The sequence below is a fragment of the Python bivittatus genome, unplaced genomic scaffold (assembly GCF_059951505.1).
Source record: "Python bivittatus isolate LINGU-HERP-01145 unplaced genomic scaffold, Pbiv_v1 ctg000020_np1212, whole genome shotgun sequence".
Classification (NCBI taxonomy): domain Eukaryota; kingdom Metazoa; phylum Chordata; class Lepidosauria; order Squamata; family Pythonidae; genus Python; species Python bivittatus.
In genome coordinates, this window is record NW_028277030.1 from 76,791,538 (window position 1) to 76,816,683 (window position 25,146).

The following is a 25,146-nucleotide window of genomic DNA, read 5'->3' on the forward strand; positions in this document are numbered from 1 at the left end:
AAAATTGCATGTATGTTCATCACACCTTCAACCTAAATTTAAAGTGATTTATGCTTAATTTAAAAGGATACAGCTCTTTTTGTAGGTTTTCTGCCTCTCCCTCCAAGGTCTGTAGATGCAAAAATCACTACCTATGTTGTTCAAAGCATCCTCCTGGTAATTCAGTAAAATAACACTTCTGTTTCTCAGGAATAATCCGAGAAAGGTTTTTAATCACTCCAAAAAGCACAGAGTACAGTAAATAAATAGTAGGTTGTGCTTATGGGATAACACTGGGGACCTTTTAAACTGATTTTTAATAATGCACTGCCAAACAATTCTACTCAAAGAAAGCTCTGAAATAAGTAAGAAATATCTATATGGTGTCAGAGGGAATGAGGGAAAAGGCCATAAGCATGCCAGAATAATTGCACAGCTTTCCCTGTGCATCTACCGAGAGAGTTCCTAATATTTCATATACATTATTGCTCACTCTCCACAATTTATCCTGTATTTATTAAAGTAACTGCATCGAATGGCATTTAAAAAATAAAATAAAGGAATCCACAATTGGTCAAATGCCTTTCTCACGGGTTCTGGTGTAGAAAACCTGACCACTGTTCCGTGGCAACTCGGCTAATCTTTACAAAGGTAGCGCCAGGCTGTCGATTTTTCGCAGCGATCTTTTTCTCGGTGTCCGTGTTAGTTTTATGGTGCCCGTTAACGCGTATGGAGGAGGAGGTGGAGGTGGGTGCCTTATATGGGATAAATTACAATTCTGTGGTCTAAACTCTACCCGCCTCATTTCCTGGTTTGAATGATGATCCGCAGAGTCAGCAAGAGGTTAATGGAGAAGGCGGAGGAGGAGCGGGCGATAACTTCAGCGAGGAAGCTTGAGAGACACCTCCCGGTCTCTTCCCATCTTTCGGCTGCCGGGGCCGCCGAGCCGGCCACGCTGCTCCCCTCCCTGGGAGAACTGGCGAAGGCCACCACCGGCACCCCTCGCTCGCGCCGGGGCAAAGCGGCGGCACCACCCGTCGCCGAGCAACGGGAGAGCTCCTCCTCCTCCTCCTCCGCTCTCCCGTTAGCCCTCGGGGCGAGATCTCGCGAGGCTTGCCAATTGGAGGCGCCGCCATATTGTGTGACACTATTTTGATTTGGATTTGGCTGGTTGAGACACGCAGCGAGCGGAGGAGGAGGAGGGACGGGAGCGACTGGGAAGCCGGAGCGGTTCCAAGCGAGGTCGGGAGAGGCGGTGGCGGCGGCGCCTGGAAGACCCCTCCGCCAGCCATTCCGCCTTCCCCCGCCGCCCCTTCCGCGCTGCCCGCCACAGCAGCAGCCCCAGCACGGACCCCCCTCCTCCCTCCCCCGGCGGCGGCGGCGGGAGGCGGCGGCGGCGGCTCCGGAGTGGCTCGGAGGGGCCGCCTGTCCGGCTGGAGGTGGCGGCGGCGGCTGCCGCTGGTGCGGGGAACGGAGGAGGAGCCGGCGCGGAGGAAGGGTGAGCGAACTCCGCGGAGGCGGGCCTGGTGAGGCTTGCGCCCGGTCCCCCGGCGGACTTTCCGCGCGGCGGCCTGGCGGGAGAGGAGACCCCGCTGCCTGTCTGGGCCCGGCTGGCCGCAGTGCCCGGGAGAAGGAGGGGCAGAGGGCTAGCTAGCGCGGAGGGGGGGCGTGTGCAGGCTGGGTGGGTGCCTTCCGCGCTGCCCGCCACAGGCAGGGCTGGGTGGCGGTGGCCCCGTTTGGGAGAGGAGGAGTGGGCTGAGCGGCCGAGGCTTGCCGCGGGCTGCCGGGGAGCTGGGGCTGGATGCCGCGTCCGAAGTTGGACTCGTTTGGTTGAAGGCTGGGAAGCTCCTGCCGAGCCGCCGACCACGGCTGTGGCCTCAGAGCCGCTTCCGAGGCGTCCCGGGAGACGAGTGCCTTTTTGCCTCCTTGAATTTGAAAGCTGCTCTTGCGCTGGTCCAGTTTTCTGTTGGGCGTCGTACCTGATTGTCTGTTCTGCCTCGCTTCTCCTTCCGTGAAGAATAGTTCCTGCTGTTGACTCCCAAGTGTCCCAATTTGATGGACGTAGGAAGTGTGGGCTGGTTTTTTATTTATTAAAAATCATCCTATTTTACATTTTCTGCATGAGTTCCTTAAGGGAGGAAATACTGGACTTTGGACCCCACACTTGAAAGGGCCATGTTTTGTGGCATCCCCAGCCACGCTTCATGTTGCAGTGGGATGCCTAATCAATTTTGAGAAGGTGGATCCTCTAGCCATTTTAAGGTTAAAATAACCAGAAGTTCAAACTGGACTTGCAATAGTTGGTGCAACAGTAGAGTTACATGGTCTAATTATTGTTATATTTTATTACTGTTATTCAGGAGCTGGATATTCCAAGGGCTGCTCTGCATTCAGTGCATTGTAGTAATCCATCCTGAATGTGACTAACTCATATGTGACAGTGACCAGATCAGCTTTCTCCAGGAAACTAAGCTGAACAAAAGCATTCCAGTCATTGGTGACTACATCAGAATCCAGAAGCAAAGCACTCCCAGATCATAAATCTATTTTTCTAGAGAAATGCAATGATGTTGAGACTTAACTCATAAAGTATCATGATCTTTCCTACTGTCCAGTAGCCTTTTGTTTCTAGCATCAAATCTTTTGCTGCTACCAATCAATTTCTACTGTTTTCTGTGTTCAGATTTAAAGAGATCGTATGTCATCAGCATCTTAGTACGCCAAGATTCCTAGACAGTCTTTTCCAACAATGTCTTGTAGATAGTAGGAGTAGCTATTAAATCTGGTAGATAGAAGAATGGAATTAGCTGTGCTAGATGATTTGATGTTACTGAATTTAGATGTCAGTAAGGTGGCGACAAGAAATGTTAGGAGTTGTCCAAATTATATGGAGGTTATCTCTTTCTGCATTAGGAGGTTCAAGAGATTTTCCTTAATGCCGCTACTTAGAATCTATCCCCAGGCAGCAGTTGAACTATTACAAAGCAATGGCTTAATAGCCTAAGAAACTATAATTTTGAAATGCATGGTAAAATTCGGCAGAAATGAATAAGAATGCAGTCACCCTGCACAATATGTCTTTTTTAAAAAAACCTTCAAATTGTGGTCTTTTAAGATGCATGCCAAGATTTATTTTAATATAGATATTTTTGTATGTCTATATATGAAAAGAAAGCACACTGTCTTCAGTAGGCATCTAGGAAAACAGGTACAACACTGTAGCCTAAAACTCTATATGAAATACTTTAAAATAAAGCTTGGAGCCAGCACTTTCAATAACTATCCTTTTTATTAAATTTTTAAACTGAGGAATGCTTATGCTATTTTTTTTAGAGAGAATGTTCATTTAGTATATTATATGAGATGCTCCATTGTGTAAGTACTAATTTTAGTGAAGTTACTTCTGGATAAAAAGCTATGGTGCAGATGTATATTGGGTTCATGTCTATATTTTTGGATGACAGTATTTTCCTTGTTCAGGTTAATTTTAGTTAGCTAAAAGCAATTTTTACTTATTCAAACAGCTGGTTTGCTTCTTTTATCATGTGTATTTTTTGAAGGAGTTATGCAGTTATTGAAAACTTATAAGTAAACTTCTCAACAATTAATTCTGGTAAATCAGAGCTAACATTGTTACTTCTTGAGCTTGATACAGGAGGATGACTAAAGCTGAGGCAATATAATTGGCAAAGTGTGAACACTGTAGGATGTGTAAAATGTTTGGTTACAAAAGGGACAACTTTGATTGTGGCAGAAATTGCTTACTCTAGAATTTTATTTTGAGTCAGATACAAAAAAATGTGAATTTTTTGAATTGCAGTTGTAGATCAGCATAAGAATATTTTACTAGGAAATGGTATGTTTAAAAGAAATCAGTGAATATGGTACCCTTTTTATATAAAGTTTTAGGTCTTAAGATTTTATAAAGCAATATTTAAATCTTGATTAATCTGCAGCCAGTGTTGACTACAGTATGTGAATACTGGTTACGGTAAACTTTGCATTATTTATATTTTTTGTAAAAGTGAGCACCAAAATGATTTTTAAATACATACTTGCAATAGCTATTCTAGTTCAAAGTAGTATTAAATATAGAAAATATCATAACTAATACTTGATATTTTAATAATTCTAATAACCAGATTACTATATATCACTATGTGGAGTGCTTAAGTTCAGGATGCCACAACTATTCCATGTCAGAACTCCTTTTCCTTTGATTTTTAGGTCTTAACTCAAGGTAATTCATCCCTTAAGTGATTGGTAGTGGAGAGCAATGAATTTGTTAACTCACATTAAACTAATCCAGAAATGGAAATTCAACTAGGACTCATACCTTTGTAGAAATTTTACTACATTCCTCATTGAGTATAGGTGTATACCATAGAATCTGAGAGGCCTTCCATCTTTTATAGTAGTTTCTTACATAGCAAGTAATTGCTGGTACAGTCCACGCCTGATACATGTATTACTAAGACATTTTAATTATATATTTGATCTAAAATTCATTTTGGCCAAAAAAAATTATGGAAAATATGCAAAAGCAGGAAATATAACTAGATTGAAATAAGTAATTTATCTCCAATTTAAACATTCAATTTAAATGTATGTACTAAACTTAATGGATATTAAATTTATAAGAAGTTAGTATATTTCATATTTTCAAAGGAGTTTGCATTAAGGTAATATTTGAGAAAATATGTAGAAATCCTTTTTAGTCTTATACAATTGTTAATTCTGTTCTCATACAATCTAGAAACTTTGGTAGTATACAATCCTATTTTGTCTGAACAATTGTGTGTTGAAGAGAATTTTTTAAAACGTTTATAAAAACAAAACAAATTTTAGTTTCTAAATATACTCCTAAGCTCAGGGGCTCAAGGTGGTGTGCTTTCTCCTTTCCCCATAGTAATAACCCTGCAAGGTAGGTTGGTTTGAGAGAATGAATGATTGGCCCAAAGTAATCCAATGAGATTGTTTGGCTGAAGTGGACTTGGGCCTGGGTCTTCCTGGTCGTAGTCCAGCACTGTAACCATTGTACCTTGCTGCATGTTCTGAAGTATCTTTGGGGGATTGAATCCAAAGCATTGCTAGCCATATAAAACAATCTGTACCTATATTTGTTTTATAGGAAACAGAACTAAAACAGCTCTCTTCCATTGGTAGAACAGCTCAATTGATTCAGAATTTACAATTTATACATGTAAACAGCAGATATAAGCTATGTCTAATATTTCTATTGCTAGTTTAGTAGTGTCTCTTTTTAAATTTCTATAATATTTATTTTTCTAGTAAATGCTCTATAAAAGAAGCTAGCAAAAGGGTTTTAAGATCAGGCTAATCCTTAGTTGGTATTTTACTGTTGTTAATCACAAAACATATTTTTGCCAACTTCTCTGATGAGTATCAATTTTAGGTAATAGTTTCATTGATTAAAAACATAATTTTGGCAATATTTCAGACAATGAAGAAACCAATAATTGAAACTATTGTTAAAAATTCCAAATTTCACACTTAGGAAAGACCTTTTTGGTCAGAACTAGTGAAGATAATGGATTGAATTTATTGTCGGTTTTCACTTTCTTCTGCCAGAGGAACTTCTTGTGGATGTAGATAGTTCCCTCTCCTTTCTGCTATATTTCAGTAACATAAGATTTGGAGAAGAAGTTGACACATGGCATGGACAGAAGTCAATCCTTGCAACAGTGGATTTCACCCATTACAAAATCATAGTTGGAAGAGTTAATTATAGACCACCATAATTTCCCCCTTCCCCCTAACAGTGTGAAGCCATTGTTAAACTGAAGTTTTTTATGGCATAGAGCACATATTTATTTTAAGCACCCATTTTTTTCAAAACTCAACAAAGTGCTCACATCTATTTACTTGAAAAGTAATCTCACTTGATTTTAACTCACGTGCGTAAGATTTAAAAGTAAACTTATTTGTGACTAAATGCACTTAGTATTGTAACTGCATGGTTATGTCTGACTGTATTATAGTCATAATTTCTGTCTGGGATATATTTTACTGATAAGTATTAAGAAAGTATCAACTCAGTATCAGATCAATTGACCATATAATATATATATATATGTGTGTGTGTGTTAGTGATATATATATATATAGCCAATAGTTGATTATTTGACAGTCTTATGAATGTCTACAGTGAAGCCAGATTTAGTGACTCTCTACAAATGTTAGGGCACAGCCTCAAGGAATATTGATTGCCTAAATATGTGACATTTTGAAATACAGACTTTTATAAAGGTTGCATACAGAGTTTTTTTCCCTCAAGGAACTGTGATTTGAATTCAAATACTACAAGGAAATCACATTGCCTTGAAAATAAAACAGCATTATAAAGCACCTCTCCATGGGCAGTCTTAATAAGGACATGAAAAATTGTAGCCATTCAAATCTAAGCAAAGATGTTGATAAATGTTTGCTTTCTTCAGTGATAAGCAATTTATAAATATTAGTGAGTATGTGTGGAACTAGATGTTTTAATACTTAATTTCTAACTTTTGCTTTAATTACCAGTGTAAGCTTAATACTTGTTAGATAACCAGCACTGTTATCTGGAAGTTTATGTAAAATACATACACACACCACAAATATACCTGTTATTTGTCTGTAACCATTCAGAACCATTCATTATGGGCAGAACTATAAAAAGTATTTACACAGAACGTCCTAGGTTAGCCAAGTTATTGTGAAGCTACATAATCTTAATTTTGTATAATTTGAATAAAAGTTATTGTGGTTCTAGTTTTTTCTTGCTTTTCATTATATTGCAACTTGTGCAAACTGGGTTAATATGAACCCTTTTTAGGAAAAATATTTGTTGGTGTGAAAAGCTTTAGCATGTGCATGTTTACTTTGGAGTTGCTCACAGGTTTTATGTGATAGCAGAGGTGCAGAACTTCTCTTGGCTGGAGGGCAGAACTAGGCTTTGTGTAGCATATTGAGGCCTAAACTTAAAAAGTAGGCAGGAGCAAGATCCAAATTTGGGGTGTGTTCAGAATTCTCAAGGGATGAAACTGGATTCAGTACAGCCCACCTACTTTTTAAAAGCCTTACAGCCTGAAAAAGGTTGTACACCCAGTTTAGGACATATATTTATCATCAAGACGCCGTACTAATATGTGCTTATAAAACTTCTTAATAATTCAGTGGAACATGCATATATGCTCTGGTAGTTTAAAATACAGTAATATTTTATAAATGCTTCCCTAAATGCCTTATCAGACAAATCTTACAAGTTTGTAAATTTTTCATAAGCTGCTTACAGGAGATTTTCTGCATGAAAGGCCCAAGTATGTAAAAAGGAGAAAGAATAAATATTATCTTTGCCCAGTATTTCAGTTGGGAGGAAAAAAAAAAAAAGAGTGAGGTTGCAACCATATGATTGGGGACAATAAGAGCAGTTAGCCCTCCTGATTTATCAGAATACACGGATCAGGTTCCATACTAGAACTGTGTGCTAGAGGAAGTTGCTTGAAGGATAGTGTCTTAAGCGTATGCTATAATGTCATGTTTGTCTAGAGATGCAAATCAGCCAGTTAGATATAGGAAAATGTTAAACAGTGTAACCAACATTATTTGGTAAAGTGCACCAAGCAATTATTTTCTTTCAAAAAATGTGTTGGGCTGTTTACAATAGGAAGAAATATTGAAGATAATTTAATTTTTTTAGTACCAAGTATTGGGTGGGTCTTTATTGCATGTCTGCTGAAGAAAAGTAAGTTACTGGGAGGAGATTTACAACATGTAGAGTTCTCAGCAATTTTAGATGGGTTTTAGAATTCCATTTGATCATGGCTGTTGATATGGTAGCTTCAGTTGGTTGTAAATGACTCATTGGTGTGCATGGGTGATTTTTCTTGTCAGAAATAATTGTGACTTTTGTCTGAAACAAATGTTAACCTAAGTACATAAGAAGAGCCCTGCTAGGTCAAGGCTCATCTATTCCAGTATTCTTTGTCACATAGTTAGCCAACTAGGTGCATTCAGAACGTTTAGAAGCATGTACACAGGACAAATAATCCTTTTCCATTTTGCCTTAATAACATTTGGTATTTAAGATATGTTACGTGTTATTCAGAAAGTAGTAAACTGTCACTGAGACTATTAACCTTTGATAGCCAATTCTTCCAGTTTCCTTTCAAAACTATCTACATTAGTGGCCCCCATCCATTCTGAAAATGGCAAATTCTACTTTAACTGTGTGTAAATAAATATCAATCCTGAACCTTCCTGTATTTATTTTCAAAGAATGTTTCAGACCTAAAATATATGTTCTTTGAAGTGTGGCCAATTATGTGTTATATTCCAAATGGGATAGATTTATATATGGGGATCACTCTGTTGGCAGTTTTATTTTTGGTTCCCTTCATAATGATTCCAAACTTTTATCTTTCCTTTGCACTGGAAATTACTATTTTTTAAAAAAAATCATGCAGTGTTGATGTTTTTATTGAGCAGTCTACCCTGCTCCAACATCCCTTTCCTGATTAATCTGTGCCAGCTATTAATCTTCAGATTCTTCTTCCAGTGTGCATCAGATTTTGATTTTATTATCCTGAACAATTTGGTATCTATAAATGCTGGTGCTGAACTTGCCCAGGAACTTTTGGTAAGAGAATTCGTCAAAACCTTTTTGAAAGTTGATGTATTCAGTTTCTGTTGGTCGCCGTTATCTGCATACTTGCTAACATCCTAGAGGTTAGTGAGGCAAAACATACCTTTGCAGATGGTATATTGATCTCTTTTCAACAAGACTTGTATTCTTAGGGTTCAGTTGTTTTTAATCAAAAGTAACATACTTTAGTTCACTATGAAAATTACAAGAAGCAACCTTTTTAGTGGTAATGGATCGCAATATAATATTGGGTAGCAGAGCTATTGTGGGAAAACAGTTAAGTGAATCTGGTCTCTTTTGCAATTTCTTCCAAATATGGATCAACATGTGTAGACATAACTGGTGATATTGTTCTCAAACAGGAACTTTTGTTTACAGTTTTCAGTCTGTATAACCCACTCCAGCATGGCAGGAGATTATGCAGGTGGCCATTTGTGTATCGGATTCATGCCAGTTCTGGCTGGTGAAAACCAACTGAGATAAATTGTGTTTTAGTACTGACCAGGTTGGTCTATATAGCTTAAAGAATAGGAGTGCAAAAAATTATATAAAAACCCCAATAATAATTGCACTGTCTACTTACAGTTTTGTTTAATGGATTATGGGAAAGTGGAGGTGTTTGAATATCCATTTTCTCTATAATCAAAGAGTGATCTGATCTGTACCTTTATTATGATTTTACTGGTTCATTCTTCTGCAATATTCAGACAAACTATGTCAAAATTTAGGAGTAGAAAACTATTTAAAGCAGTCATTTCTGAATTACAAGGCCACTTACAAGGCAACTCAGTGTGGTAAATAAAGTAGTGAACTTCAGTCTGTGCTCACTGTTTAATTACTGGTCAGAAATGGAAGTTGTCAATTTCATGTTCTTAGAGTTCTCAGTGAGGATCTACAGGAATGTAGCAAAATTCTGCTTGATTGCTATGCAGTTAGGATGTTCTTGTTTTAATCCTTACATTTGTGGGGGAAGTTTAGTTATCTTCATTATTTTCAGATTAGCATCACCAATCACCCTTTGTTTCTGTTGTGTACTTTTCTCTCTTGGTGTCTTTGATTTTTCTCTTTCTGGGTCTTTGCAGATTAATCATAAGTTACAGTCCTGCATATTGTCTTGTTACAAGTACTTTATTTTAAAGGTTAATCTGAGTTGGAGAATAAAATCAAGAATTATTTTCAGGTTTATAAATGTGAAAGAAGTTTAATAACATTTGACTTAAATTATATCACATTTTCTGGTCACTACAAATATGACATTTCAGAATTTTATAAATGAAAGTATCCTAGGACAGTTGGTCACTGAACTAATCACAGGGAAAGTGAACCTTAACTAATGTGCCCAGTATCTAATGCAAGATGTAAGTTTGATCTGACTGAAATATGTTGGTAGAAAATTGCCAGAATAGTACAGTGTTGTCACATTTTAAAGTAACAGAGGAAATAGCTTGAAGAGAAGAAAATTTATGAAATCCAAAGTGAAAGGGAAAATAGGGATGCCAGATTCTTTAAGAATGCTTGGGGTTGTTCAGATCTACAACAACAGTACTTACATTTTGTATAGGTCTGAAATATGCCATCAAGCCCAAGTATTCACAAAATGTTCAAGAAGCTAAATAGAGAAAAAGACTTTATTTGAGAAATGAAAACATCGTAAATGTGGAGAGTAAAAAAGGAATATAGGATTATGTTCAAACAGTGCAATGATTTAGAAGAAGTAAACATACTATTAAAATATTAGGAACCAATTAGAGAGATGGTTGATGTGTTGGATGACAAGAGAGTTGGCATAAGAGCTAAAATACTTTGTGGATGTTTCCATTGCAGGAGATGTAAGGCACATATATGTGCTTGAATAGACATTTTTAGGAAGAGAGTCTGAAGCAATGGAATGAAATGCTGAGCATTATTGACAGATTAAAAACAAAACAATTATTGTATCCATTGTATCCATCTATGAATCCTTAAAGATCTCAGATATGAAATTGCTAATTTTGTAATAAAGTTGCATATTTTAATTTCCTTATTAGAAGACTGGAAAAAGGGCAATATATTATAATTCTTTAAAAGAGATACCAAAGGGATCCAGGAAATTTAGGCTATTTAGCTTAACATCTGTGCTGTATAAATTGATAGAAAACACTATTAAATATAAAATTGCTAAAAATTTAGAACAGAAGTGGGTGTTTGTCTTGGTTTAGAGAGTTCATTTTGCCTCTGAGGAAAGCTGCACAAAGTGGGCGAAGTGGAGAGGGTCGTTAAATTCCAGTTGTCACAAAAGCATATCATTGCTATGGAATAGGATGTTTTAATCTCATCCTATCTTGCGATTCTAATTCAAGCAAGATTCCATGGGTAGTGGAAGGAGAATAAAAATATATTACCCAAAAGTTTGGGATTTTGAAAGTATGTTGTGGATCTCTCAATAAAATGTCATACATAAAATGCTTTAGTGTTAAACATGGGTAGTTAAAAAATCCAGAAAGTAAGCTTAAAATAAAGGTAGTTTAATGTGATGCATATATAGTGGAAGGCAAAGATACTGCTTCACAAAAAGTGTAATAAAGTTCATTGACAAGTGTTCAATTCCTAAGCTTGGTTAAAACACAGGGGTAGGATTTGGTTCTCAAATGCCAAATCATATATTTCCACAAAGCACAACAAAACTAGCTTCAAAAAAGACAAATTAAATTGGTGGTTGTCATGGATGTAAGTCTGCCTGCAAGATCTACCTACATGAAAAGCTCCAAAACACAGCTAAAACAGGAAAGACTCCATGTAAAATTCTTGCTATCTTAAACACATAAAGCTAATAAATTAAGAAACACATCATTTAAAAGAGAGGCAAAACACACATAAAGCATTACCTTGTCTTTTGCCATTCCCTGCTACTATTTCAGTCTTTCACAATATTCTCCACAGATTCCAGTTATTGTTTTCTAGATATTGCAAAACAAAGTATTAGGCTGAGCCACCTGATGTTTTTATTGTATAAATATGTCTGTGATCTCATAACTACTATTGGGAATAAAGGTGGTGCTTCATTTTGCAGTATTCCAAGCTCTTGTTTTTACAAAAAGCCACCTTAATTCAAAAAAAACTTAAACAACCCATAATAGTAAGGAATCTAGGGAGTGCTAAGAGTAGCTGTGGATATACTGGTATCATGTTGGGGGTCCCTGGGAATGAAATATCAGTGATCCTGAACCAGTAGGAAACAGTAATGCTAAAGATGGAAGAAAAGATTGCTGAAATAGTGGGATAGCAACCTTAGTCAAAATCGCAGAGGGAATATGAATACTCATAACAGACTGCATGGGAATGTTATCTGTTCAGGTAGTCTTTGGTTTATGATCATTCGTTCACTGACTGTTCAAAGTAACGACAGTGCTGAAAGAGTGGTACTTACAAACAGTCCTTGGAGTTCCAACCACTGCAATCTCCCCATGGTCACATGATCGCAATTTGCGACCTTCCCTGATGGCTTCCCTCAAACAGTCAATGAGGAAGCCAGTAGGAAGTCAGAAGTCATGATTACATGAGGTCCTCACTCTTCCCTTCTTCCCTCACATGGCAACTGGGAGTGCCAGAATTGCAGTTGCTAAGCAGTGCGGTCTTGTGACATTGTGCTTTACGACCACGTTGCTTAACTATTGCAATTCCGGTCCCAATTGCTGTCATAAGCTGAGGACTACCTGTATGTGATACTGAATGACAAGTCTTGCTGAAGAAGATGTAGCATGGCTTCTGAAAAATGTCCAGTGTTTGTGAATTCTAGAGTTTTTTTAGAAGTGCCAACAGGTATTTGGCTATGGATGACTCTTAGGTAACCTTTTTTCAAGCAAGGGGTATATTGACAATGATGTTCTGGTGCCACACTCAAAATAGTAGGTGGGAGGAGGGTAACTACTTTTCATAAGAACTTGAGCAGTGCCCTACTTGATTGGACCCCTGGCCTATCTGGACTAGCAGTCTGTTCTCACAGTGGCCAACCAGCTGTACAAGGAAGCCAGTAGTCTCTCAACAGATGGCCTTCAGAGGCAATCACACTGCCATCAAGGATAATAGCCATTTATTTATTCATTTGTTTGTTTATTAGATTTATATGGCCACCTGTCTTATACGTAATAATCCTAGGCAGCTCACCATGGCATTAAATAAAAATAAATGTAACCAACAGAACCCCATGACAACATCATCTATCCTAATCACAGTGCCACAATATCCCACTGATTCTACATTTCCATTTGCTGGGGTCATTTCTACCCTAGCCCAGTGCCTGGGTGAAAGGCCAGGTCTTCACAGCCTCTGGAAGGTCCATGTGGGCCCTCCAAATCTCAGGGGAAGACAGTTCTAAAGGTCAGGGCAGCCGTAGAAAAAGCACAACTCATGAGATCCTGCCAGATCATTTAAGGGAAGGGACCTGGAGCTCATCCACCCTATCTAATCAGGTATGATGGGCAGATACCCTCAGGGAGAGATAATCCCACAAATAACCTGTCCTCATGCCATTAGAGCTTTAAAAGTGATAACCAGCACCTTGAAGTGCATTGGAAAGCAACTGGAAGTTGGTGCAGCTCATGCAGTGGCAGTGTAACACGAGCAAAATGTGAAGTACCCAGAACTATATATGCTGCTGCATGCTGGAACACTTGTAACTACCAGATGGTCTTCCAAGGGTAGCCCCATATAAAGCGCATTACAGTAATCCAGGTGAGAGGTGACTAAGGCGTAAGTGACGGTGAGCAAGGCCTCCTGGTCCAGGAAAGGGCGCAATTGGCATGTAAGCTGAACCTGAGCAAAGGCCACCTTAATCATGGCTGCTACCTGCTCCTTGTGCAGGAGCTGCGAGTCCAGGAGGAATCTCAAATTGCATACCAACTCTGGCGGAGTGCTACCTCATCAAGAGTCAAGGATGATAACTCTGGACCCTGGGGGCCAAAAACTCAAACCCATTGTATCTTGCCAGGGTTAAGTCTAAGCCTTTCCCTCCCCACAGCCCCTAGGTACTGGGTAAGCACCTGAACAGCATTACCTGCCTGCCACAGGGTGGAGTTGTATAACTGATCCCCATGACTTCCATGAATTGGTCTAACCTGTTTTTTTGAAGCCAGCCAAGCTGATAAGCAGCACCACATTTCATAATAGCAAATTCCAAAGTTGAATTACATGTTGTGTAAAAACATACTTTTGTCTGCCCTGATTCTTCTAGGAGTTAATTTTATTAGGTGACCTCTGGTTCTACTATTTTGGGAAGGGGAAAATAGCTTCTCCTTGTCCATTTTATTCACATCATGCATAATTTTGTAAACCTCAGTATGTCCCCTCATTTGCCTCCTTTTTTAAACTAAAAAACCCCAAATGTCACAAACTTTCCTCATAGGGAAGCCACTCCAGCCCCTGGATCATCTTAGTTGCCCTCCTCTGAACCTTCTCTAGCTCCAATATATCCTTTTTGAGGTGCAGCAACCAGAACTGTGCACAGTATTCCAGATACGATTACACCATTGATTTAGATAAGGATATTATGGTATTGGTATCTCTATTTCTATTTTTTTAATTTTCAAAATAGTAGATGGGGATTCTGTAATATACATTAAAGTATAGAGGAAAATATTAAATATTGTAAAAAGGAAAAATCTTAAATCATTTGAAAATCACACCATCAAATTTCAGGAGCAACTCTTTTTTTTAATAGTAATTTTATTGAAAATTACAGTTGCAAAGATAAAAACTAATACAAACTAAAAAAAAGAAAAAATAGGTGCAGAAAAGAAAAAAGTAGAAAAATAGAAAAGTAAAAAAGTAAAAAAATAATATAGTAAAGAAAAAGAAAAATATATGAAGAAATGACTTCCCCCTTCATCACAAGTATAAACAGTTTTAATAATTTATCACCTTCTCCTAAACTATAGCAAATGATCTCTTCTTCCCATATCTTATCTCTAAACAAATCCTTAAAGCCTTGTAGTTTCAGTCCAAATCAGCAAAAGTCCGTTAAGAGTTACCAAGATAATATTTTAACCTTGATTAAATAAACCAACTTTATATTCCTTCCTTTTACTTTTAACAATCTTGATCTTTAGTCCCTTCAAATAATGTCCTAGAACTTGATTTCTTTTTTTGTTGTTGTTGTTGTTGTCCCTTCTCACAAAATTCTTCAAAACTTTAACCTCATTTGTAAATCCAATATAGGAAAATTATCCAGGTCACTCTCGGTTTCTTATTTGTATATCCCTTTTAATTATTAAGACATCAGCCAGTTTCTTTTGTATGTCCAGTATAGCATCTTTTTCCATATCATTCCATATGTAGCCTGTCATTTTTAAAATCACTTTCAGATCAGTCTCAATTTTGTCAGGTAAAACCTGTTCCTCTTCCATAACATCTTTTAAACACAGTCTATCTATAGAGGCAGACATGCTTAAAATTAACTTCTGGGTCCATTGTTCACAAATATCCTTCAATATGTCCAATGTTTATCTATCTATCTATCTATCTATCTATCTATCTATCTATCTATCTATCTATCAATCAAATTTGTCACCGCCCATGTTGTTGAATGATTATGTTATTAATTAATAAGTCAAATTTAAGTGTTCTTCTCCTTTAATTGTAATCTTTAGTTCTTTCTGGTTGCCTTTAGTATCTAACCTGCAAAGTCTTGTCCTATCTTTTTTTTTTTAAGAATTCAAAACAATAGCATTTTCCCATGGGAAGGATTCTTATAATTAATTCCAAAATCTTATTTCAAATCCATCTGGACCCTTAGTCCATTTGTCATTTTCCAAAATCAAAGTTCTAATCACCCTTTGGTGTTTGTTTATTTTTTTTAAAAAGTGATTAAAATTGTATTTAAAACTTCTTTCACTGAGAATTGAAGGAAACTCACCTGGTGTTTTCAGACTCGTTGATCCAAAGCTTCCTAATAGCTAAAAAACAATTAACAAGCAATTTCCAAAAGGATTAGAAAATGAAGTATGAGAACCCAGTATCCTTAAAGGTACCAACTTTGGTTTGAACAAGATGGCTGATCCCTCATCTCCCAGAGCTCTGAACCTTCCAGAGACCTCTGTCTTTTTTTTTTTTTTTTACAAAGTTCCATATCAGAGTCACCATAGCAAATGTAGAAGTGATGATAGGAGAAAGCCTTTTATGGATCTCAGCTGATTAAAGGACATAAAGCAGAGGATAGAAATAAATAGATAAGTTGTCAAAGTGAGATGAACAGTGAAGTCAGGACCAGTAATTTTTATCTTCTTTATAAATGATCTTGAGTTAAAATGTGTGTTGAGGTGGTCGTCCTTGGATGTTACTAAATTAGAGTGACTTTGGCCAGTCCTCACTAAACCCAAACAAGCTCATACTCAGTTAGCACTTGGATGGGTAACCATTAAGAAAGTCAAGGACTGTATGCTAAACTGGGAAGAAAAAAATAAGGAATTGCAGAAGACAATGGCAAACCTATATTTCTTCCAAAGTAATTTTATATGGCTATTTTCACATGCTTATCAAGGGAGTCTTTATCTTTTTCTTTTTAAGGCAAAAAAAAAAAAGGAATTTATATAACTTCAGGTGGATCGCTTTAAACTGGGTGATTGGTTTTAAAATGGCTCCCTGTTTTGTAGAAACAAGTGTGAAGTGGAAAGTATTGGAGCATCTTCTCATTTCACATTTGAGTCTGAGCTGGCATAACTGAAGAGGATCATTTTGTTCTGGATAATTCAGTGAAAATATCAGCAGAACATAATTCCACATTGGAAAAGCCAAACAGTTTGAGATGCTCCTTTCTTGCTTGTGAACTTCCCATGGAATTTGGGTTGGTTACAGTAGGAATACAGTATTGGACTAAATAGGCTGGCAAGACTTTTCTTATGTTCATTCACCAGTTGTTAAAAATGGGGAAGCAGCTAAACATTGCATATACTAAAATTGAGTTCAGTGGCAGTATCAGTATAAGCTATGTACAAATTAGAAGAGTCAGTGGGTTACTACTGAAGACACTGATACAAAAATAATGTTAATTAAATACAGGTAGTCCTCATTTAGCGACTGGCAGCTTGGTTGTTAAGTGAAACCGCAACTGTGCTTATGATCTTACTTCACTTTTCCTTTACTTTGCAGACCTGCAAAAGTTGTAAATGCAAGGATTGATTGTAAAGTTACCTTTTCATCACTGTTGTAACTGTGAATGGTTGCTAAATGAGGACTACCTTTATAGAAATAGAAAATGGGTTTCTTTGGAAGGAGGAGTTTTACAGTTAAAGGTTTTATGGTTTACTTGCTGAATCAAGAAAGTCTTGCTCTGCTACTCTACTGGTTATACTTCTGGCTACTACGAGATACAGAGCTTACTGCTTGGTAAGGGAGATCATCTGGGTAGTGAGAGCTGTCCACATAGTTACTGTCTTAAGTGCAGAGAGTGTGAAAATATTGCTGAATCTTGAGTTAGGCTCCTTCTCCAGCATCTTTTGCATAGCAGCCAATCAGATAGTGTCTGGAAGGCTGAAAAGGGGGAAGTTATCACTCACATTGTTTGTTCAGTGATCATTGTTTTTCACCCTGGAGGTTCTAAGTAAGTGTGATTGACCTTTTTGTTGACTGTTTAGTTTTGAGAGGTGCTTTCAGAATTCTTCCATTTTTGTTATTTCTATATAACACAGTATTATGTGGAAGCTGATCATTTTCTTAGCAGCAGTTTGCTTACATATGTACAGTGGGGCAAAAAAGTATTTAGTCAGCCACCAATTGTGCAAGTTCTCCCACTTAAAAAGATGAGAGAGGCCTGTAATTTTCATCATAGGTATACCTCAACTATGAGAGACAAAATGAGGAAAAAAATCCAGAAAATCACATTGTCTGATTTTTAAAGAATTTATTTGCAAATCATGGTGGAAAATAAGTATTTGGTCACCTACAAACAAGCAAGATGTCTGGCTCTCACAGACCTGTAACTACTTCTTTAAGAGGCTCCTCTGTCCTCCACTCGTTACCTGTAGTAATGGCACCTGTTTGACCTTGTTATCAGTATAAAAGACACCTGTCCACAATCTCAAACAGTCACACTCCAAATTCCACTATGGCCAAGACCAAAGAGCTTTCGAAGGACACCAGAAACAAAATTGTAGACCTGCACCAGGCTGGGAAGACTGAATCTGCAATAGGCAAGCAGCTTGGTGTGAAGAAATCAACTGTGGGAGCAATAATTAGAAAATGGAAGACATACAAGACCACTGATAATCTCCCTCGATCTGGGGCTCCACGCAAGATCTCACCCTTTGGGGTCAAAATGATCACAAGAACAGTGAGCAAAAATCCCAGAATCATACGGGGGGACCTAGTGAATGACCTGCAGAGAGCTGGGACCAAAGTAACAAAGGCTCCCATCAGTAACACACTACGCCACCAGGGACTCAAATCCTGCAGTGCCAGATGTGTCCCCCTGCTTAAGCCAGTACATGTCTGGGCCCATCTGAAGTTTGCTACAGAGCATTTGGAAGATCCAGAAGAGGATTGGGAGAATGTCATATGGTCAGATGAAACCAAAGTAGAACGTTTTGGTCTAAACTCAACTCGTCGTGTTTGGAGGAGAGAGAATGCTGAGTTCCATCCAAAGAACACCATACCTACTGTGAAGCATGGGGGTGGAAACATCATGCTTTGGGGCTGTTTTTCTGCAAAGGGACCAGGGCGACTGATCCGTGTAAAGGAAAGAATGAATGGGGCCATGTATCATGAGATTTTGAGTGAACACTTCCTTCCATCAGCAAGGGCATTGAAGATGAAACGTGGCTGGGTCTTTCAGCATGACAATGATCCCATACGCACCGCCCGGGCAACGAAGGAGTGGCTTCGTAAGAAGCATTTCAAGTCCTGGGGTGGCCTAGCCAGTCTCCAGATCTCAGCCCCATGGAAAACCTTTGGAGGGAGTTGAAAGTCCGTGTTGCCCAGCGACAGCCCCAAAACATCACTGCTCTAGAGGAGATCTGCATGGAGGAATGGGCCAAAATACCAGCAACAGTGTGTGAAAACCTTGTGAAGACTTACAGAGAACGTTTGACCTTTGTCATTGCCAGCAAAGGATATATAACAAAGTATTGAGATGAACTTTTGATATTGACCAAATACTTATTTTCCACCATGATTTGCAAATAAATTCTTTAAAAATCAGACAATGTGATTTTCTGGAATTTTTTCCCCATTTTGTCTCTCATAGTTAAGGTATACCTATGATGAAAATTACAGGCCTCTCTCATCTTTTTAAGTGGGAGAACTTGCACAATTGGTGGCTGACTAAATACTTTTTTGCCCCACTGTATATATGTTTCTCATGAATTCATTGAGATGCTCTGGGATTCCCATTTTTCTGAGCCCATTCCACAGCTTGATATGATCAACACAATTGAAGGCCTTTCTATAATCAATGAAGCACGTAATAACTTGGGTATTTTTTGGCTTTTTCAATTATCCAACATGCATCAGCAGTTATATCTCACGTTCCTTGGCCTTTTCTAAAGCCCGCTTGAACATCTGGCATCTTTGTTTCCAGGTAGGGCTCTAATCTGCATTAGATGATCCTAAGCATCATTTTACTAGCATGTAAAATTAAGGATATTGTACAATAGTTTGCACACTTCATTAAGTCTCCTTTTTTTAGTATTGGAATGTAGGTTAACCTCTTCCAATTGGTTGGCCACTGTTTTGTTCTCCAGATTTGCTGGCATAGCTTGGTTAGAACCTTAACTAATTCTTCTTTTATTGCTTGCCATTTTCCAGTGGGTATTCCTGTAGTCTTGGTAATAACCAGAGTGCTGATCTAACTTAATCTTATAATACTAGAGGTTCTTGTAAGCAGAGAGTATATTCTAAGGTTTCTTGGATGTTGACATCTGTACTGTACAGTATTTCAGTATACGCCTTCCTTTTTATACTCCCATTGCATGGGAAGTGGATGGATATTGCATGTCCTGCTATATTTGAGAAATCCTCAATTGGCTTGAAAATCTTTCCTTATCTTGCTTGAACTAAGCTTGCTTGAACCATGTGCAAGAAGATTGATATAATGTAGAACTGGATAATGCTTACTCATTTTACTTACTTAGTCACCAACATTCTTTTGTGATGATGATTACTACACTTATACTTCATTCTTCCTTTAGATAATTCGATAGTTTGCATATGATTCCCAGGCAGTTTCCTAGTAAGGCAGTTAGTTTCAACAGTAGAATTGCATCATGTAATATTAGTGTAGTTTCTCTGCTTGCAGATCAATCTGGGCCTTTAGATTTTTGTTGATTCAACATTACTTGCGCTTACATTTGTGCTTATAGGTGTATTTCTTATCCTTGATTTGGAGCAAACAGAAGCAGTTTGATTCTACCACCTCAGCATTTCAGCAGGACATGAAATAGCCCTCTTGGCCCCAGTTTGTTGTCACGTAGAGAGTTAGGAGGATGTATGTCTCATACCATACTAACATTTGGGTTAAGCAAAAGTAGAGTAAGTGAAGTAGTTCTCTTTTTGTCAAAGTTCAGCGCAGCAACAAAGAGAAGATGCTCCTATCCCTCCTCTCAAAAGGAGAACCAAATGGGAGATCTTGTGTTGTCCGGAGATCTGTTGTAGGCAAAAAGAATTAGAATCCCCTCCTAGATCTCTCAAAGATAGTACATAAAGATATTATCTAGTTCCTTCAGTACAGTGAGATACAGTTTATCTGACTCTTGAGATCTACATATTAAAAGTAAATAGACATTTCCTGACCATTTTCTGTTAGTCTCAAGTTTCACTCCTACCCCTTTATATTGCTCTTTACAATTTCCAAGTTGAAGACATACTGTTTATGAAAAAGACTGAATCAAAATAGGAGTTGAATAACTCTGAATTGTCTTTGTTGTTTTACAGCCTTCAGTGGACAGCTGGTATATTTGGTCCTTTTTTCTTCCTTTTATTTCTCCATAACTTTATTAGAACTGGTACTTTTTAATTGGCTTATAAATAAAATGAAGTTATGAATTAACAGTAAAATAGCCAAGTTAGCATGTTTTTCAGTGTGCTAGAAAAAAAAAAGGAGCAGCAGACTGCATGAATGGACAGCAAAATATCAATGTGTTCAGTACACTATAAGCAGGTGTAAAGTGCTGGGGGAAAATCGTAACTTCAGAAATATGTTAGTGTTGTCTAAATTCTTAGTGACTAACTAGGAGAGGAATTTGGGGTTTGCAGTGGGTAGTTTAGTGAAAATGCCTAACAGTGCTGTTAAAATATTATGATAAAAGGCTTGCAGGCGTTCTAAGCATTTCATATGTGGTGTGATGTTTTCAACAGTTTGGTAAGAGTAACAGAGGCATGGATTGAGGCTAAGAGAAGAAAAGAGTAGCTTGCCTAAGGAAACTTGAGAATGAATTTTTCTTGAATTATAGTTCAGTTTGTTAGTCAGTACATAATTAGCCATCAAGAGGCAATAGTGAAAGACAGATTATTAGGAAAAGGATAAAGTGCTGGTATTGTGCCATTATACAATGCTTGTATATGACTGCTCTTGAAATACTGTACAGTTTTAATTGCTGTATGTTAAAACATATTGTAGAGATGACAAAAATGCAGGAAAGGCTTCAAAATAATAAATGCAGCAGCCTTGTTGGAATGAAAGCAACTTTTTCATCTATAGTTCAGATAGGGTACTTAATTATAAAATGGGATATACAACGTGCAGCCCAAAATTTTATCAGTGAATTTTAATTTCTAACATGATGTAAAAGGAAATGTATTAATACATAGGGATTAATTCTTTTTTTAATATTTAATATATTTAAATGTTAATAACATTTATTAAAGTAAATCATTATGTTATTTATTTTATACATTTATTTTATTGCCTTTTGTTTTAAAAATCTCAGTGGTTTACAACATAAATTAGCAATTAAAACAATATTTTTCAACAATTAATAAAGCATGCATTGACATATTATATAAAATATACCAAATAACATAAAGAATAAATAACATACAGAATAAATGACAAAGAAAAAGCAACAGCAGAATATTAAACACCACAGCAGCATTATTATTAAAAGCTCCTGAAGAATAAAATGTTTTTGTATAATATGGAAGAGATAATAAAGATGGTGCCAGATGTATGTTGTTAGGGAGGGCACTCTAGAATTGGAGGTGGCTACTTAAAATGCCTGCTCCCAGGTAGCCCCCTCACCACACCTCACCATGGGAAAGATACTTCAAGACAGACCTTCTGAAAATGATCTCAGGGTAAACATACAGGAAGAGGGATTCTTTCAGATACATTGGGCCCCAAGTTATGGGAAGCTTTATAAACGAAAACCAAGACCTTGAATTGAGACAGCAAATGAACTGGAAATCTTTCATTAGAGTTATGTGTTTTTGAACAATAGAGAACAACTGTGCTTCATTTTCTATGTAACAGCCTTTCAGATTCTCAAAGTCCATTGTCATGTATCCTTTTAATCTCTTTTTCAAGCTAAACATAAGTATCTTTTTAATGATTTCTCTCAGTACTTAATTTTGAGAATCCTTGCAATCCTGATTCCTCTTCTTAAAATGTGACACCCAGAACTGTACATAGTATTCCAAATGTATGCTGGCTAAAACAGAATCACTTGTTTTGGTTAAGACAAAATATTTCTTCCTATGCAACTAGGTGGTAAGCTTGTGTCAATGCATTTTAAGATAGCATTAATTTTTTTAACAGAAGCACTACATAGATGATTCTTTAGTTAGGGATCTGCTAACACACATACATCTAGTTCACATTATTTACCTCCATGCTGTGCTGTGCTGTGCTGTGCTGTGCTGTGCTGTGCTGTGCTGTGCTGTGCTATTTTAAGTCTTGGACTGATGGATGGATGTAGCTAAGTATGAGACTTTTATCTGTGCTGAGTATCATCTGTTAATTTCATTTTCTGTTCCAGTCTTTCAGGTTTCCTTTGAATCTTGATTTTGTTGACTATTAGTAATAGCTTTAGGTTATCTGTAGATTTATGAAGATTCTCAGCAGCTTCATCCAATGACATAGAAAAATGTTATAGAAACCTATAGGTCTTAGGCCTGTAGTACTCTATCTAAAACCTCTTCCTAGTGGTTTGTTTGAATACTATTGACATAACTTGTTGAGTACTATGGTTTAACTATTAATCCACCCAATAAAAATAATTGTTTTTAGCATACACATTTTAACTGCTTTTATCCATAAATATATTAAGAAAAACCTTGCCAAGTATTTCACTGCCATTAAGATGCAATATAGCCACAAAATTTTCATGATTTATTTAGTTTATGAGTGACTCTCAAAAGAGAGAATATTTGGTATGGCATAATTTGCTGTATTTACCTGAAAAAAGGTTAGTTTTTCCCCATAATTTTTTAATAAATATTTTTATTATCTTTAAATAGGGAGTGTCACCATAGAGAAGGTAAGAATATAGTAACTGATGCAGTTGAGTTTTTTTTTTCCCCTGCGTAATCTTCAAGGTTACCTTCCTTTTGGATAAATATGATACTCAAATATGATATCCTGCTATGTTTTTGGAAGCCTGTTAAGACTTGGCTCATTTTGTCTACCTGTATTTCAGTATCTGTGCCTGGTTTTCTTTTTTGTGTTACTTATTATATTCTTTTAAAATATATAATAATGAATTGGAAAAAATAATCAAATATGATATCACACACACACACGACTAGGCTCTTCCAAAGGCCTTTGAGGGATGATTTGCATTTTGATTTCATCCAGAAGAGGTTATGTATTGCTTGCTGCTGATTGTGTTAGTGTTGTATTTTGCTGTTTACTGTTGTATTTTCACTTTGGACTGTTTTATTGCATCTGGTGTTTGTGACTGTTTTATTGGATCCAGTGCTGTAAGCTGTTCAGAGTATTTACTATTAGCCTTAGTAATAAATCAACAATAAGCTCACCCTGGTTCCTAGTAATCAATGCAATTTTTCTTGTTGATCACAAAGGAGCTACTTAATAGGTATACAGATTTGCTTCTACAGATGTCTTAACAGGTACAAAATATTTTGACTGTTTACAGTTTTTTCTCCTTTTGAAGGGGAGAGTGGGGATATAATATAGGTTATATAATTACTTTGAAACAGAGAAGTAGGGATATATTTCTTTGTTTTTCTCCCTCTCTCGAAAAACTGGAACTTAGCAGTCATCCAATAGAAATAAAAGAAATGCTTCACAGAATGAATATGTGCGTGTATATATGTATATAAATAAATAAATAAATAAATAATAAAATGTATTGCCACAAGTTGTGTTGGTAGCCACTATCCTAGACAACTTTTAAAGGGAAAGGGTAAATATGTAAAGTCACCAGTAGCAATGGCTGTATAAAACCTTCAGAATTAGAGGCAGTGTATCCCTTAGTAGCAGTAGCTATGGGACAAAAGCTATGGAGAGCTGCTGTTTCTATTTCCTTGTGAGATTTCTGGAACCATAACTAGGTAGGCCTTTCTTCCAGTCATGCAAGTCTGCATGTAGAGAATTGCAGAAACCTGTTGATTTACTCCAAAAGATATATTTAATTCTATTTTAGACTATTATTTGTGCCATTAAAAACTTTATCTTAAAGTTATAGTATTTCATTTTGCCAGTTTCTGTGGAAAAGCTCACATCTGCATTTTTACATGATGCCTATTGAAACCCACAATTTAGTGTTTGTTTTTCCCCACAGCAAAGCCTAAGAAAATTGGAATTGGTAATATCTGGAATGTTAATGTTTTGTCTGAGAGAATAATAGAATTTTCCATACTTATTTTAATTTTTGAGAACTTGTTCCAGTGTGGTTTATTTATTTATTTATTTATTTATTTCCATGTTTGTATTTCTGTCTGGGCAATTATTTCTGCCATTTTTCCTTGCTTTTTCTTTCTTTTCACTATATTTCTTATCTCACATCACCCTTCTCTGGGTGTGTTGGGTATGTTTTTAAAAAGTAGGGCCTGTAGCAAAGAAGGAGGAGTGGGAGTGTTTATACAAGAAGCCTTTTTATAACTTCTGATACAAACATTGGTTTCTACATTTTCCTACATTATTGTTAGGTAACTTTATAAATATGAATTAATTGAATGCCCTTTTACACTTTCATCTCACCCTTTTCTGTGATTAAATGTGTAAATAAATTGAATGTAAGTGAATTCATGGGTGGCTACTTCAGAAATAGAGATTGTATAAGCAAATCTTCAGTATGTGTTTATTCACACTGTATACTCAGGTTGTTTGGTTGGTGTTTGCAACCTCAGAAATCTCCTTGTTAACAATTCATTTCTGAACATTGCCTGTAACATCTCATAGGAATTAAATAGAATTATATGTGTTTATTTCTAAATAATGCAAATAAATGTATCTTGATATTTCTTTTTAGGGAACATGAAGAAATTTGAAAACTGTTATAATTTAGCATAAGTGGTAAACTGTTAAAAGTTACCATACTATGTTTTCTTAACATGGTTAAATAAATTCTCATAGGAATGCAAAAATTCTGAAAGAC

The 25,146-nt window shown here is 36.9% G+C and overlaps 1 protein-coding gene across 2 annotated transcripts in view; it reads left to right on the forward strand.

The window, feature by feature from the left end:
- The first annotated feature begins 1,093 nt into the window (after nucleotides 1–1,093).
- The window catches only part of TAB2 (TGF-beta activated kinase 1 (MAP3K7) binding protein 2), a 57,237-nt gene continuing 33,184 nt past the window's right edge, over nucleotides 1,094–25,146 (forward strand). Inside the window, exon 1 of one of the 2 annotated variants that reach the window (XM_088141863.1) lies at nucleotides 1,094–1,477. The gene's annotated coding sequence lies outside the window, so the exon portion shown is untranslated. The remainder of the gene's footprint in view (nucleotides 1,478–25,146) is intronic. The other variant, XM_088141855.1, reaches the window with a different exon arrangement.